The sequence below is a fragment of the Falco naumanni genome, chromosome 7 (assembly GCF_017639655.2).
Source record: "Falco naumanni isolate bFalNau1 chromosome 7, bFalNau1.pat, whole genome shotgun sequence".
Classification (NCBI taxonomy): Eukaryota; Metazoa; Chordata; class Aves; order Falconiformes; family Falconidae; genus Falco; species Falco naumanni.
The window spans coordinates 58372907-58390043 of record NC_054060.1 but is presented as its reverse complement, the minus strand read 5'-3'; positions in this window follow the sequence as shown (position 1 = coordinate 58390043).

Below are 17137 nucleotides of genomic sequence, written 5' to 3'. Positions count from 1 at the left end.
AGCAAATTATTTGCTTTGCATACAAATCGAGCATAGGCTGAATCCATATGGAAAGGAAAATGAACACTTCTTATATATTTGAACTAAAGAATACCCACTTAAATGTAAGTCAAAATTCAGTAAGTTGGCATCTTGGGTGACTTTAACATTAGTATAGATAAGAATTTACATGATCATCTTTTGATGATCAGGGTGTCTACTGGGTTAAAGGAGGCGGAACGCTTTTATGATTTGGAGAGGAGGACATAAAATGGAGCAGCAATGGCTCCTGGCATGGTGTCAGATTTTAAAATACTCACCATCCTTCAAGTAACTAAAATGTAAGTTAATAATCAAAAGAAAAATAAGGAAAACAAAGTGAGAGTATTACAAATCAAACAACAGTAATTAAAACCAGTATGGGCGGAATAAGTAAGGTGAGCATCTGCTGTACTCAAATAAAAGATATTTTTGCTTTTTGTTCATCCTAGTGACCAAATTGCTCATGCATGTCTTATTGGCTGCATTACCAAGAGATATATTTGCAATAGAAATGATGACATTTGATTATGGCTTCACTGAGTATGAAAGGTCAAGAAAAATTTAAGGACACTCCCTCTCTTCTCTTTTCCAGATTACTAGGATTCTAAAAGAATGTGACAGGGGAGATGACTGTTTAGCAGATTAATAGATAGTTTTAAATTGTTGCAGCACTGTTCCTAATGTAGACTATTTTAACTATCTTCTTCCTCCTAGTATGAAGAACAGTCATGAGGACGAGGTGGGAAGTGCTTACTATTATCTGCAGAACAATGATGACTCTGCAGCTGACTTAATTCAAATCACTGCTATCAGTGAGACTGGGTAGAATGATTCAGTCTGCACATTTAGAAACTACATCAGCAAGTCAAAAGCAACCTAATAACAATAATTTTCAGAAAGTGGCACGCTTGACTTATTGTTGCAAGGTCGGTCTAAGCACCTAGTTTCTGCACATGCCATAGAAGTGTTGCATAAACTTGGGCATAAACAAATATTTGAGGTTTTTTTGATGGGAGGTAATTACCCAGGAATGACATTTTCAAAGACTAGCTTAAAGTCAGAAAATGAGTGGGAAACCATTCCTTTGTATAAGCCACCAGTTTAATAGGACAATACTGTATATTTCTGTTTGTCAGAGTCAGTGATATATGACTGAAGAGGAAATTAAATGCTGGTTTAAGAAGCATGCAATACTGGGACTCTCAGTCAACTTTTCTGTATTCTGAACACAGTTTTTTCTGATTCCCCCCCCCCCCCCCCCCCCCGTCATTTAGTAGGAAAAACTCTTACAGGAAACAATTGAACAGTTGTGGTAAAAGTTTGGTTTAATTTCCCAAAATAAAAATTATATGAAGGAAGTTATTGGTAATAGACCTAGTGGGAATTTTATGTTCCTTAGAAAAGTCTGAAAATTGGTGGAGGAATGAACAGAATAAAGGTAGGAAGTCATAAAATCCCTTAAAAGCAAAATACAGAAAGACATTTATTTTACAATGCTAGAATAGCTTTTTGTTGCAAAAATTTAAAATTCTCATTTGGAGGAATGCCTTCCAGCTCTCATACTTCATAGGAAACTGAAATCTTGGGGCCTGTGTTTTAGCATGTACCATTCAGGCATCTCATGGTGGTGTTTATTTGTCAAAAACAAGGGCTCATGAAAACTGAAAGCAAAAAAGGTTACTAAAACTCAGTGACTTTAAGAGTGCCTCAAAATTTTTAGTGATTGTATGATATGCCTGGTTTTATAAAGAGAGAAAGTAAAATGTATCTGTGTGCATCTGTGTACCAAGGAGTAAGAGAAAGAAAGGGAAAGTTCATAAAGGAAGTATCTTATTTTAAGAATTCATAGATAAATTTTAATACCTGAACTATTCCAGTATCTAATAACAAAGCTTTGTGGGAAGTTTCATTTCAAACATCTGCTCATATCTTTGTTAGTATACATCAGTAATGCAAGTTTCGTCTTTTTTTTTTTTTTTTTTTTTTTTTTTTAATAATCATAGAAGCACAGAATTGTTAATGTTGCAAGAAACCTCCAGAGGTCATCTTGTCCAATCCCACTGCTCAAAGCAAGATCAACTAGGGTAGATTGCTCAGGAATGTGTCCACCTGGGCTTTGACTTTCTCCAAGGATGGAATCTCTGCAGTTTCTTCAGGCAACCTGTTCCAGTGTTTGATCACATTACAGCTCTGAGCAAACTGATTTAGTAAAAGATGTCCCTGCCCATGGCAGGGGAATTTGACTAGATGATCCTTAAAAGGTCCCTTCCAGGCAAAACTGTCCTACAATTCTGCAGGAATTACATAATTTCTTGTGTTTAAATGGAATGTTCTTTATTGCAGTTTGTGCCCCTTGCCTCTTGTCTTTTCGTTAAGTACCACTGAAAAGAGTCTGGCTCCTACATCTTTATTCCCTCCCATCAAATATTAGACATTGGTAAGATGCCCCCAGGCCTTTTCTTCTCCAGACAAAAAGACCCACCTCTCCCAGTCTCTCCTTGTTCAACAGATGCTCCCAATCTCGAATTATCACACAGGTCCTTCACTGAACTCTCTCCAATACATTCATGCCTCTTGTACTATGAAGCCCAGCACTGGGAACAGTGCACCAGATGTGTTTCACTGGTGCTGAGTAGAGGGGAAGGATCAAATACCTAGACCCGCTTGCTGGTGGTGCTCTTCCTAATGCAGTCCAGGATGCTGTTGGCTTTCTTATCTGTAAGAACTTTGCAGGCTCTTGTTGCAGATTAATTTGTGATAATCAAAGGGGCAGGCTTAGTTTTGTAGTCTGTAAATCTAGGTCCTTATCAAGTAGTCTGACCTCATTCTTGATTTTAAAGTATAACATCAAAGTACTGATATTTAAAATGTATATTTTATTTCTTATTCAAATTTCTAAATTCCACAACCAACGTTTGTACACTTTATTATGAAATTTTTCCACCTAAGCCATCTCCTTTTTACCCTTCTGGAACCTTACCAACTGAAGTTTTATCAGTTCTGAGGTGCTTGTTTGTTTGGTTTTGCCTTCAGATTTGTCATTGTGTGGCTTGAATTGTGAAATACAGAAGACCACATAGTTGAGTGCCATATACAGATACTATATAACCTCCCTTGTCTCATTCAGTGTATCCTTTTTCATATGTCCAAGCATCCAAAGATAGCTCTATTTGATCAAGTTGCTCTCATTAATTAATTTAGCTTTCTTTACATCTCTCTATTGAATCTTGCATGGGTATTTCTGCTATTTAATTGTGGAAATGGTCACATGGAAAAATCTATAGTTATTTGGGCCATTATTTTTACCCTATTAAACCAGATACACAGTGACAGTTTCTTATCAGTCTTTTGGAGCCTCTAGAGTTTTTGAAATTGAATATTAATGGTCCAGAGACTTCATCAGCTGAGATTTTTCCAATTATTGTTTGTAAATTATCCATACCTTCTGATTTGAAATGTGCAACTTTATTAGATGTTGTTTAAATGCTGCTTAATATCTGCTGGGATAAAATATATTTTTGCTTCAGTCACCAACTGCTTATTTCCGAAACCTAGAACAGTGTTCACTGAAACACGAAAGTCTTCTGTGTTAGAAGTTTTATTACTTGCATCAAATAGGAATACTAAGAAGGCACCAAAGGTTCATTGACCTCTGAATTCTACATATGGTTTTCAGGGCATTCCAAAAAATGAAAAGGGAAGAAAAACGCTTGTCAAAGGAAAGCAAATATTTTATCCAATAGGTGCCAGCAAGGGCATAACATACCCATAAGTAAATTTTGCTGTCATTAGGGAGGTGGGAGAAATATTTGGGAAATTAGCCTAAAAAGTCGGTTGGGAGAGGAGGTAGATTTGGTGTTGGATGAGGATGTATTAATAACTGCTGCCTTCTCTTTGTTTTCTGTCTGGTGTAGCAAACCATCCTGGTTGTCAAGGCACAAATTCTTGACCATGGGTAGTGACAATGACAATACCCTCTCCTCCCTCCTTTGTGGGAGGGAGGCTACAGAGTTGTAGTGGCCATTGTGGTAGAGGCAGCTGGTAGGGAAGTGGCAAGAGGCAGGGAACACAACAGGGATGAACTGACACTTTCTAGTCCACTTCCTGTTCTAGAGGAAGTTGAGTCCTACAGGACAGCCAAGGATTTCTGAACATGTAGTAAGGTATAAGGCAGATGGATTATGCAATAAAATTTTCCTATAATGAGAATAACTGTGTTAATATTTCCATTTAAATCTATAAAGTTCAATCTACTTTCTCCATGTAACAGAAAATTTAGTGTTCAAAGAGAAAGTTAGAGAAAGGAAAATGAAGAGAAGTATAGAGTTTAAATAAAGTAGAATTATCTGTGGGAAGTCCCAAGGGATGGCAAAGAAACAGACACATTGCCAGTGTTCCCTAGGCTTTGGGATGTCACATTAGCTGAGACTACTGGGTGATGATTTAGTGTTTAGTTGTGGTTTAACCCTGACTGGCAACTAAGCCCCACAAAGCCACTTGCTCACTCCCCCCACAATGGGATGAGGGAGAGAGTCAGAAGGGTAGAAGTGAGACAACTTGTGGGTTGAGGTAAAGACAGTTTAATAGGAAAAGCAAAACCCACGGACACAAGCAAAGCAAAACAAGGAATTCATTCACCACTTCCCACCAGCGGGCAGGTGCTCAGCCATCCCCAGGAGAGCTGGGCTCCAGCACATGTAACAGTTACTTGGGAAGACAAACACCATCACTCTGAATGTGTCCCCCTCCTTCTTCTTCCCCCAATTCCTATACTCAGCATGATGTTCCATAGTATGGAATACCACTTTGGCTAGTTTGATTAGCTGTGCCAGTTGTGTTCCCTCCCAGCTTCTTGTACCCCTCCAGCCCTCTGGCTGGCAGAGCCTGAGAAACTGAGAAGTTCTTGACTTAGCATAAACAGTACCCAGCAACAACTGAAAACATCAGTGGCCTATCAACATTGTTCTCACACCAAATCCGAAACACAGCACTGTACCAGCTGCTAAGAAGAAAATTAACTCTATCTCAGCTGAAACCAGGACATGTTTGTAGAACTATAACTGTTTTACAGAAGCAGAAAAATTCGTTTGTCTGAGGAAGTTGAAATTTGAGTTGAAACCAGAGGTTAAAATTAACGAGGGTCTGGTATACTAAACATGTCTCTGCACTTCAGGTGGTATTTTGTGCAACTGTACAACTTAAGCAAAAAATAGGGTGGTTCTCTTTCAGATTTACAATGAATGATGAAATTAGTAAAAAGGATTTACTGAGTTGCAAGTTATACAGCTGGAGCCCCGCAATGTCATGCTTGATTCATTAACACAGCTAGGATAAACGAACTAAACTAACAAGGGGCAGTCTGTCAGGTAAATCTGTTTTATTTACTTAATTTCAGGACTCTCCTCCCAGTTAAATGAATTTTAAATCCTGGTATGTAAGTTTGAATTCCTGGTACATGAACGGCTAATTCTAGGACAAAAGACTTTGTGGGGCAGTGTAATATTATGCTATTACATTATAGTGCTCTATAATGACTAAATAACATGTCTTAAATAGGTCCAGAAATGCTGAAAGTTTGTCTTTAGTTTTAAATTCTCTGGAAACTGGATAAATATGGCAAACTTGTATCTTTCATTCACTTACATTCTGTCAAATATATGAAACGGTAGATGAGACCTCCTAACTTTAAAAACTACATATCGATGGAAACACAGATACACTGAATGCATATGAAGTTATCTGGGAGATAGTTCTCCATGGAAGCAATTTAGCTGATGTTTCTCAAAAAGCTTTCAGACTTTGTTTCAAGGAATGCTTTCCTTATGCAAACACTGTAGCAGAATGTAATTCTAGACCAAGCTCATTTTTTTAACCTGGCTAATGAAAGGTAAAGATAAAAATTCTCATTTGAAAAGTCTGATATGAAGATAATAGATTAAAAAGAGACTCTCATTTATTCCAGAAAGATGGCCTTAACTTTTATTTTTAAGACACTAACACTGGCAGAAAATGAAGTTCTGCAATACTGACTACAAAGGGGGAAAAAAAAATTAAAAAAGCACCTACACTGGAGAATCCTGTGAAAAGAGAAGCTGATAATGTTGTATTGTTGAATCTTCTCTAAACTAAAAAAAAAAAAAAAAAAGGGAAAAAAAAAAGAAGTGTTTGTTTTCACTACAGAGTTTCAGGCTTACGTGTGAACGAAATGAAAGGGTTTTAGCATTTAGGGATCTCATGAGACGATAATATTCTGGCCAGTCATCCATTTTTCATTTATCCCCCCCCCCCCCCCCCCCCCCCCCCCCTTTAATAGCTGTACCTATTAACTAGAGATCTCTGAAGGTAATTAAACACTTGGAAATGTGCTGGAGCTATATAAACAGGAAATTACTCCAGTAGTTGCAACAATAATTACATTTAAAATATAACTACAGTATATTAACTTGCTGGGAATAACTAATCTCTACAACTACTAAATTAATCACAGGATCATTTGATGGCTGATCATCAGAATCAATACCATTTTACTGATGAGAATCTATACATCATAATACTGAAGAAAAGCATTGGTTATTTTCAGCAAGATGATGCTATGTGGATTTTTCTTTCAACCTTCCTCCTGCAACATTTATGTCTGACTGTTTCCAAGACCAGTGTCCTGCAGCAAATGTTGCCAGCAATACTGAATACTTTCAATTAGTAGTTCTCTAGTTCTCTGGTAACTAAGCAACTGACCTGTGGTGAAGAATACATAATGATCTTCTGCATATCCACCTTAGAGTATCAGAGAGAGCATAGGCTTCAAAACATGGATTTGTTCATCCGTATTGATGAATTTGGCTTAGTCTTCTGTGAATTACGAAGTATGTTTGCTGTGTGTTTGATGTAAATAAGTCAAACAGAAATAAGAGGCTGTGTATGTATGTTGCTTTATCTTTACCCATTCATTGATAATTATCATGCTGTTAGCAAGCAAACATTCAGAATTCTGTAAAATCAGGGTAAATATGGGTTTGATGTTATCAATATACAATCAATCATAATTAACTACACAACAATATTTTTGGGGCTTTTTTTTTAAACTATTGTGAGTAATATGGTCTTGTTAATAAAGCAGAGTTTATGTAATGGGGATCTGAGAAAAAACAGCAGCTGGCACACATGTAATCTGCATAAAATAGAGAGGCTGCTAGTTGTCAGGGGGATGGTAGCATGAAAAAATAGCTGAAAGAATCACCTTATCCATTATGAGGGCTTCCAATACGTTGACTCTGTACCTCAGAGCTGATCTGGAATTACTGCTGTAAGAAGCCTGGATTCTATCAAATGCCTGAGAATTCTTCTCCTTTCAGCTTTGTTTGGTCAGAAGACTATGCTTAACCTGGTCCAATGAAGCTTTCATAGTTGTAATCCCTTGTATCCCCATGTTTCACCTGTGGGAGACTGCACAATGCCAGGAGGATCAGGATGGTCTCACAGATAAAGCAAACTAACAGAAACTCCTTTAACACACTGGCCAAAAAACTCACAAAAGATCCACAAGGAGCAGCATAAACCCAACATTTTAGATTATTTGGATTACATTACAATGACCTAAATCAGGGGTCCTCAGACTTTTTAAACAAGGGGCCAGTGCGCGGATGAAGTGGCAGGCAGTCATCTGTGGCTGCTTGGTTTCCCCCCCCCCCGCAACCCCCAGCAGGGGGGGGAGGGTGCTGGGTGGCGCGGTTCTGTAAATACCGAGGGCTGGATTGAGGACCCTGGGGGGCCATATCCAACCCACGGGCCGTACTTTGAGGACCCCTGACCTACATAATTCAGATAGGAAACATAAGTACACTTTGGCCAACAGAGATAATCCATTTGCAAATGCACAAAAGTTAAATGTGAAGCTAATTGTAAAAAATCAGAGTTTGATTTAGCAGTAGGTTTCAAACAGCACCAGTTTAAAAAGAGTTTACATTAAAGTGTACTTCAGACCATTCTCCAGGATAAAGAACACATGGCAATAACTGAAACGATTGGGAAGCGTCTCTGAGATGCTTGTATCTGAGTAGTGAAAAGTATTCATCTTGTATACAGTGCTTCAGCAGCTCTCCTTTTTCAGTTAGCTCAAGTTCTCAGGGAGTTTTCAGGCATTGTAGTCTGTTGTAAAATTAATTTGAAGGGAAGGGAAAATGTGTGCAGTCAGAAAGACTGGAGAAACTAACATTTAGCTACTGGAAGTCTGTGGATATATGTGTTCTCATTTTAGAAAAGTAGTAGTTATATTTATCTTGGAATCAAATTTTTCTTAAATTCACAATTATCCTCCCAGTCTTTAAAATCTCCTACCAATGAGAGCTATAATGTTGTGGTGGGTTGACCCTGGCTGGATGTCAGATGCCCATCAAAACTGCTCTATCACTCCCCTCCTCAGCTGGACAGGGAAGAGAAAATATAATGAAAGGCTCATGGGTTGACATGAGGACAGGGAGAGATCATTCACCAATTATCATCACAGGCAAAACAGGTTCGATTTGGGGAAATTAGTTTAACATATCAACAATCAAATCAGAATAGGATAATGAGAAATAAAACCAAATACTAAAACACCTTCCCCCCACACTTCCCTTCTTTCCCAGCTCAATATTACCCCCAGGTTCTCTACCTCCTTCCCCTGAGCGGCTCATGGGGGATGGGGAATGGGGGTTGCGGTCAGTTCACCACACATTGCTTCTGCTGCTCCTTCCTCCTCAGGGGAAGACTGTTGCAAATGAGCAGTTTAGGGTCACTCAAATAATCACCGTCAGACATACTGGTAAAGTGTTTTTCACATGAATTTACAAAAGTGCAACTTAACAAAGTTTGATGGCAAAGTTCACTACACTACTTATTACATGGATGAAATATACAAAGTAAAATCGAGTTAGAATTGAGCTAGAATGATTTACACAATCAAAGATGCAAAAGGATAAGGGAGAACCTCTCATTGAGTCATGAGGTTCAGAGGAGACCCCATAGCTTTCTAAACTCTTGATAGAGCTTAGGTGTGGTTAAGTCCAATCTTAGTCTGATACTTGGGCAACGGTTTATATCTAAATGATGTCTAAGGTTTATTCACAGTTTTAAGGTGGTTGGCAAGATTTTAGCAGCACTTAATCATTCACTAATTTAACATTTACAAAGTGAATCAATAGGATTTACTACAACCACAGCAGTAACTTAATTATAGATAGGGGATCTAAATCAATTCACACACACATGCACACAGACACAAAGAGATAAATATATAAAGATATATGTACATAAATATACAAAGGAATACCTGTCAAAAAATTCCCTTCATGTTCAGCAAAATACATCAAGTATGTTGGCATTTCTCAATGGGCAAAAGGTTGAGCATCAAGCAGTGGGAGTTTCAGCCAAGGCCCTGTTGTCAGGTTTCAAGAACATTCCTCTGAACTTGGCAAAGCTGGGAGTTTGCAACCTCTGAGAGGTGTCCCACTCACAGGGAGATGCTGGTCACAGCCTGCTGTGGTCTACCAGAGCTCAAAGGGTGTCACTTAGGATTACTGGTTTTAGGGTCACAAGATGATTGGCTTTAGTCAGCAGTAAATTTTCATCCTGGCCACAGTCTGAGTTGGCTATTACTAGAATTCTCTTAATTCCAGTTACAGTGGTACCATAGCACTCAAGCTATGATTCATACAAGGAAAGGTTCAAGGCTGTCAGGGGATGGCTGATTATTGCGACTGTCATTCTCCAACTTGGCCAGGCAAGACTTGCTGATATGGTAAAGAGATGTTTAACCACCCAACTCGTTACACAAAGGTGGAGGCCTAACAGGGTGTCCTGAGATTGTAGAGTGGCCCAGAGGAGGGGGGAAAAGCACAGGCTCCTCACACACTTCCCCTGATCCAGTGTGGGGTCCCTCACACAGGAGACAGTTCTCCATGAACTTCTCCAACATGGGTCCTTCCCACGGCTGCAGCTCCTCACACCCTGCCCCAGCGTGGGTCCCCCCGCGGGGCGCAGCCCCTCAGGCCCAGGCTGCTCCCCGGGGGTCCCCGCGGAGTCCCCAGCCTGGCCCCAGCCCGGGCTCCTCTCCCCGCGGGGCCACGGGCCCTGCCAGGAGCTGCCCCAGCGTGGGCTGCCCACGGGTCACAGCCTCCCTCGGGCACCCCCTGCCCCGGCGTGGGGCCCTCCGCGGGCTGCGGGGGGGTGTCTGCTCCCCCGTGGGCTCCGTGGGCTGGGGGCACAGCCTGCCGCACCGGGGGCTGCACCTCGGGCTGCCGGGGGGTCTCTGCTCCGGCGCCTGGAGCCCCCCGGCCTCCTCCTGCCCTGGGTGCCGGCAGGGCTGCTGCTCTCGCACAGTCTCACCCCTCTCTCCAGCTGCGATTTATTGCGCAGGTTTTTCCCCCGATGGGCTTGGCCTTGGCCAGCGGCGGGTCCGTCTTGGAGCCGGCTGGCATCGGCTCCATCGCCATGGGGGAAGCTGCCGGCAGCTCCTCACACAAGCCACCCCTGTAGCCCCCCGCTATCAAAGCTTTGCCAGGCAAACTCAATACATTCCACCCCTCTCCTATGTGAATAAAACATTTAAGATTTACCATTAAAATCCACATTCATCACACAATCTTCACAAACTTCACTCACATCACTGACATTGACAAGAAAAATTCACTACACCAAAATCAAAATAACATCATCACAACACCAAATCAGTTGCTACTCTAGCAATTTTCTCATTAACAATAATGACAACATCTCATTGTAACTCTTTCAGAATATTACTACTTCATGTCGGTTATCACAAGCTAAACTCAAAATGAATAAAAGCAGCAAACTGGATTCTACAACAATTACTGCAAGACTGATCTCAAAATGATAATTAAAAACCTAGGTTTTCTCTTGCTTAGGATGTATTTTTTCTATTAAAATACAATGGGGTGTGGACCTCAAAACAAAAAGAAAAAAACAAATGTGTCATTTTTGGCTTCATTGGTATAGCATTATAGTTTAAAAGTTTTATTTTAAACAGCAGGTCTTCAAAACTTTCTTGGTTTCACAAAGCATGTTCTCTTGATTCTTTTTCTGATAAAAAAAAGTGCCATTGAATTTTGTTACCCAAGAAGAAACAAATCCACACAAAATATCCATTTTTGTCACTCAGCAATGCTAGTTCATGACTAGTGTCAACTTTTCTATTAAGGTTTTCATTTCTTCAGTATTTACTGTTTCCCTTTTATGAAACTCAATGTTGCTGATGAATTTTAAGTTATCTCTGAACCCTCATCTTTCTTTCATGGCTTCTTTAAATATTCCCTTCTGTCAAGAAAAGAGTAGTTATATTAAAAGAAACACTTCCTCCCATTATAGTCAAGCAGTATTTAAGGGTTTGTATCTTAACTGTAACGTGCAAAAACAAGAAAAAAAGAAAGAAAAAAAAAAAACATTGAAAATCTCATTTTTTAATCCTGTTAACTTTTATAGGAAAATATTCTAACAAGAAAATTATGCTTTTGTTTTCCTAATTATCATTGTGTCATCAAACCACCACTCCTTGATGTGTTCAGCTCTCTATAGCAGCAACAATAGCATAAATCACCTCTGCTGCTTTTCCCCTTGTGTATTTCCTCTTTCATTGTTCAAGCTGCTGAAGTATTCAATGCTGAGACAAATGAAGGGAAAAAGCTTTATGGACATAGGGCATGGTCTAATGATTGACATCAGTGCTCATCACTTACATATTTCCATGAAATGCACACTGCAGCAGAATGACAGAATATACTCCTGGCTTTTTATCCTTGATGTTGCAGCAGCAAGTTTACATGATACATTAAACAAAAAAATCTCTATCATCTCACTGCACAGAAAGCAACAAGAGACCGTATTTTGAAAATATTTACTTTATCACCACTTTAAACTCAGTTTCAAGAGAATATATCAAGTTATGCATCTTTCCAGAAACATCCAAAAGAACATAATGTAATTTAAACTGTTAGCAAGCAGATAGAGGATGTTACAAACTTTTGGGAAACATCATAGTTCAGTCAATGTCTCTGATACCTTGATGCATTCCTAAAGGCTTCTGACTAGCAGCTCTCAATAGAAGATGCCACCCCAATAATAACAGTCTGTATTACAAAACCCTAACTCTATCATCTCAGTGGACAAACAGCACAGTAACTTCCTGCAGCTGCCTAATTTTGTATTGGAGTGCTGGATACTGCTAGTACTATGATTTTAGGTATTGCTGCAGCTGTGGGAAATTAACACCTTATGTATCACATACCCTGAAAACTTCTTTAAAGCCAGGCAAAGGTTTAGTACAGGAAAATAAATAATGTGCAGCAATACGCACAAGAAAATAAATAATGTGTAGCAATACATCTATTCAATTTAGAGACAGCATCTTTCTGTCTGTGCTTTAGAATTCCAAGTGATTTTGCATTCTGATTCATGCAGCAAAAGTAGTTGGAATACTGCACAAGCTCACGAAATCAAAGCCCTCCTTCACAGGATCACTGTCTGAACAGTATCTCCTTTCTGGGGATAGATGCAGCTTTCTGAAACCAGAACATGCCTGAGACCATATTCAGACTTCGCTCTGTCTTTCTTCAGGAGGCAGCTTTTAATCTTCTTCCTTTACAGAAATCTGGAATGCCTGACTTTAAAAGTACTACTGTCATTTGGATATTACAGAGCTATGTTGAGCCTGGTCTGTATATAGAATATGTAAACTGTTGCTCTGGTGCTTATCCGTAGGCAAATAGTTCATCCTTCCCTGCTTGATTTCTTCATACCCTGAAATCAACATTTATTGTAAATATATATGCAATAATAACATTATTTTACAGGAGTAATCAAAAATATTTACTCATGTTCATGCCTAGCTCTCAGTCAAAATGAGACATCATGGGATCAAAACAACTTTGAGGTGGTAATGAGTGGAAGGTGAAATTGAAGGCTTTGAAGGATACTGTCGCAATTACCAAGCAGGAGATTCTAAAATTTTACATAAATTGTCAAATATAATTTGTTAAGAAACTACTTCAGAACCTAAAATATTGACTTCTATAGCGATTAGTTTCCTATTCTGTGGGAGTTGGAACACATTCAGCTGTGTCTATGTAAGGCGATGGATGTATGGAGATGGTCCATTATAACTTTTTACGGTATTTCAAGCTATGTAGATGTATAAGCACATTGTTTTAATAGCTAATGCCAAACTAAACTCAAGTTTCCCTTTACTCTGACTGCCACTTCCTGCGTCTGCCCACCTATATACAGCACTACTATTCTGTGATCCCTCCTGGCAGGAGTCCTATTGCAAAGTATTGCCATCCTGAGCTTAAAACAGAAAAGTTCAACTCCAGTATCTACATGACTGAGCCATGTCTAACAGGCACGACTTTCCCCTTGATTTAGTTTAATTTAGGAAGATGCAAATCAAACTGGGAATAAATTTTAGGTTTCAAGTTCTTTATTCCCATCCCCTGAATGACTTTATTGAACAGCATATTCTTGTAGGGCTCTGTAATTTGATGTAGCATAGAGTTACTACCATTGCTTACTATCAGGCAGCAACTGCAGTCCTCATGAGAGATATCAGCCTGGTATGAACAGAGCAGCTGGAGAAACAAAGTGGTCTGCACACTGTATGGCAGACAGCCACATACTTATGACTGAACATCCACTCTGGTGGCAACAGGCTGATAATGTTCAGAGTGGCTGTGACAGCTGACAGAATGGCACCAATGAAATTTTCTTCACACTAAATAAATTCACAAAGAATGAGCCTGAAAACTAGCAGTACTCAAAGCAAAAATGAGGACAAAATTTGTAAAACTGAGATACAATTTTAAATTAGATTTTTATATGCTGAATGGTTTCCTTTGAAAACAACTGCATTCTACTTGCAATTACATATATATATATGCACCCTTCTTTTAGCAGCTTTTCTTCTCTCCCCTCCCTCCCAGGCTGCTGATTTTATCTCTCTCTCTATTTTTTTTTAAGTCCTTCACTCTCTCACTGCACTTGTTCCACTTTGTTCTTCTTTCACCATCACACTTCAAAGACTTCCAGGAGTCAGACAAAGTTCTTTCAACAAGGTAGCACTTTCCTCCACAGAAGGGCAAAATTCTCAATATAAGGCAGAAGCAGTCTAGGTATCCTTACAATACCCTTTTTTTTTCTTTTTTTTTTTTTCCTTTAATATATCCTATCCCCATTACTGCTAGAAAGGACTGAGAGAAATGCAGTGAACTACAGTTGTTAAGAGAGACTACATGATTTATTCTCCCCACATCACAGAAGGACTCTGAGTCCCAGAATGGAATAGAATCCACATCCATTTATCTATTACAGGTTTTTATATCAATGTTCCCAAGCAAAATCCTCTGGTTTAATGTAAAGAAAATCCCTTGCTTGAGAAAGTAATTTTTCAAAGGATTTATTTTAATAATTCATTATTTTTAAACCCCATATAACTCCAGACTGTTTTTGAGGGGAGGGACTTGAGGTATTGTTATTTGACTGCAGAGAAAGCTGTCTTAGAGTCTCTGACTTCTAAATTTATATAGTATTTTTTAAATGATTAAAGCACTTAGTTACACTGATGGTCTTTGTGGTTTTTTCATATACGTAGGTTCTGAGGCCTACAAAAAATAGTAAAAGACAGGCTGTGATGCCAGATATTTTAGCTGCACAGTGCTTAACTGTCTGTGAGGATGTTGTGATGCAAAAATGATTATGGAGACTTGCTCAGATCCAAGCCATGGATACAACTGATATTTTCTGGTTTATGTTATGGCTTCTAAAAACTTACCAAGCTATTAAGATGCAGTTATTGAGGAAATTTGGACCACCTACTGGGCTGAATATATTTTATTTACAACAAGACAATGTCATTAATAATTAGGTGGTTTGGTTGTTTTCTTTTGTTATTTCAGTACATGCCATATGCTTTTACAAACTTAGATAAAGCTAGTAAATTACATAATAGATACCTCTGCACATATCTACTTTGAAGAGTCAAAAAAACCCCATGTCACACTGTCAGTAGGAAATTGCAGGTATGGCATGTAGTAAAAACACTTTATATATACAATGTTTGTTTCAATAAAGCAAATTAAATGTTTATTTCTATTGGGTTTGCGTGGCAAGGTGTCGGTAGCAGGGGCTGTGTGGTGGCTTGTGTGAGGAGCTGCCGGCAGCTTCCCCCATGGCGATGGAGCCGATGCCAGCCGGCTCCAAGACGGACCCGCCGCTGGCCAAGGCCGAGCCCGTCAGCGACGGTGGCAGCGCCTGGGGGTAACGTATTTCAGAAGGGGGGAAAAACCTGCGCAATAAATCGCAGCTGGAGAGAGGGGTGAGACTGTGTGAGAGCAGCAGCCCTGCCGGCACCCAGGGCAGGAGGAGGCCGGGGGGCTCCAGGCGCCGGAGCAGAGACCCCCCGGCAGCCCGAGGTGCAGCCCCCGGTGCGGCAGGCTGTGCCCCCAGCCCACGGAGCCCACGGGGGAGCAGACACCCCCCCGCAGCCCGCGGAGGGCCCCACGCCGGGGCAGGGGGTGCCCGAGGGAGGCTGTGACCCGTGGGCAGCCCACGCTGGGGCAGCTCCTGGCAGGGCCCGTGGCCCCGCGGGGAGAGGAGCCCGGGCTGGGGCCGGGCTGCGGGCAGGGCTGGGGACCCCGGGGAGAAGGTGTTTTAATATTTGGTTTCAGTTCTCATTATCCTACTCTGATTTATTGGTAATATGTTAAACTAATTTCCCCAAATTCAGTCTGTTTTCCCCATGACTGTAACTGGCCAAAAGCCTTTATCTCGACCAATGAGCCTTTTGTTGTATTTTCTCCCCCCTGCCCAGCTGAAGAGGGGAGCAATTGAGTGGCTTTGGTGGGCACCTGGTGTCCAGCCAGGGTCACCCACCACAACCCTGCTCCTTGATAACAAACATTCCACATATGATCAGGAAAGGTTATGTCATTATCAATGCTCACCTGAGGAATCACCTCAGCTAAAATTGTGTCCAGGAGGCAATAAGTGGCAGTGACATGTTTAATTTACATTTGCACAACTGTTACTTGATATTATACTTACAAAAGTATATTTTTTTCTCTTTAGTAGATCTGGGAAATTCCTAGCAAGATAATAATGATCACATGATTTTCAAGTTCAACAGAAGTGACCACTCAGGTATCTTGTGTTAGCTAGCAGAGTCAGGTATTACATTACCTTTTTGTGTTTAGTTTTTAGTTATTGTTAATAATTAATTCTAGAAGACATAGGTATGACTGCAGGTGAAACACATTGGACTTTTTGTTATCGTTATTATTCTTATTTGTTACATTTTCATGTGTATCATGATACGTTCAGTATATTACCTAGTCTGAAAGCAAACCATTTTATATGGAGATTTGAGGTAATGAGCATTCAACTTTAAAAAATAGTTCTGGTATCCTGTAGCTTCTCAATAATAATATGCTCTTACATTCCAACAGAGAAGGATGGATTATGGGTTTTTCAATTTGCATCAGGCATATTAATTGCAGAGTAGGATTTCCACATAAAATATCAATGTACTGGAACAAACTGTTAATGTACCAGAATATGAACACTTACATTCATTTCTTGAGATTTAAAAGCAATCTTCTTTTTCATACATCTGAACAGCATATTTTTTTTTAAAGTCTGTTAATGAGAACAACGTAACCAATGTTTTCTGAAAACCTTAATTAGCTTAAGTGTTAATAGTGCTTTCCTAGTCATTGTACTGGCAAACAATACAACAAGCCATTAGGGAAAGAAAATAATTTACAGGGTATGGAAAAACTTTAGAGCAGCTTTTAAGAAACATGCCATGGAAGATCAACTTTATGTTGTAGTAGCAAGCAAACACTGAATTTAAGTTTTACTACTCCTCTCCTTGCCCCTGCCTCCTCCCCCACCCGCCCCAGGAGAAAAGATTCCTAGACTAATAAAAGTGTGCTTGGAAGTGAAGTTCAGCTGGGAATTTACAAAGTTCTTTTAATGATATAGAACAGTCAGTTTATGGTTTGTGTTTTTCCTGATTCATTTGAACTACACACAGAAACCAATAATTATGCTTTAATAGGAATTAATAACATCA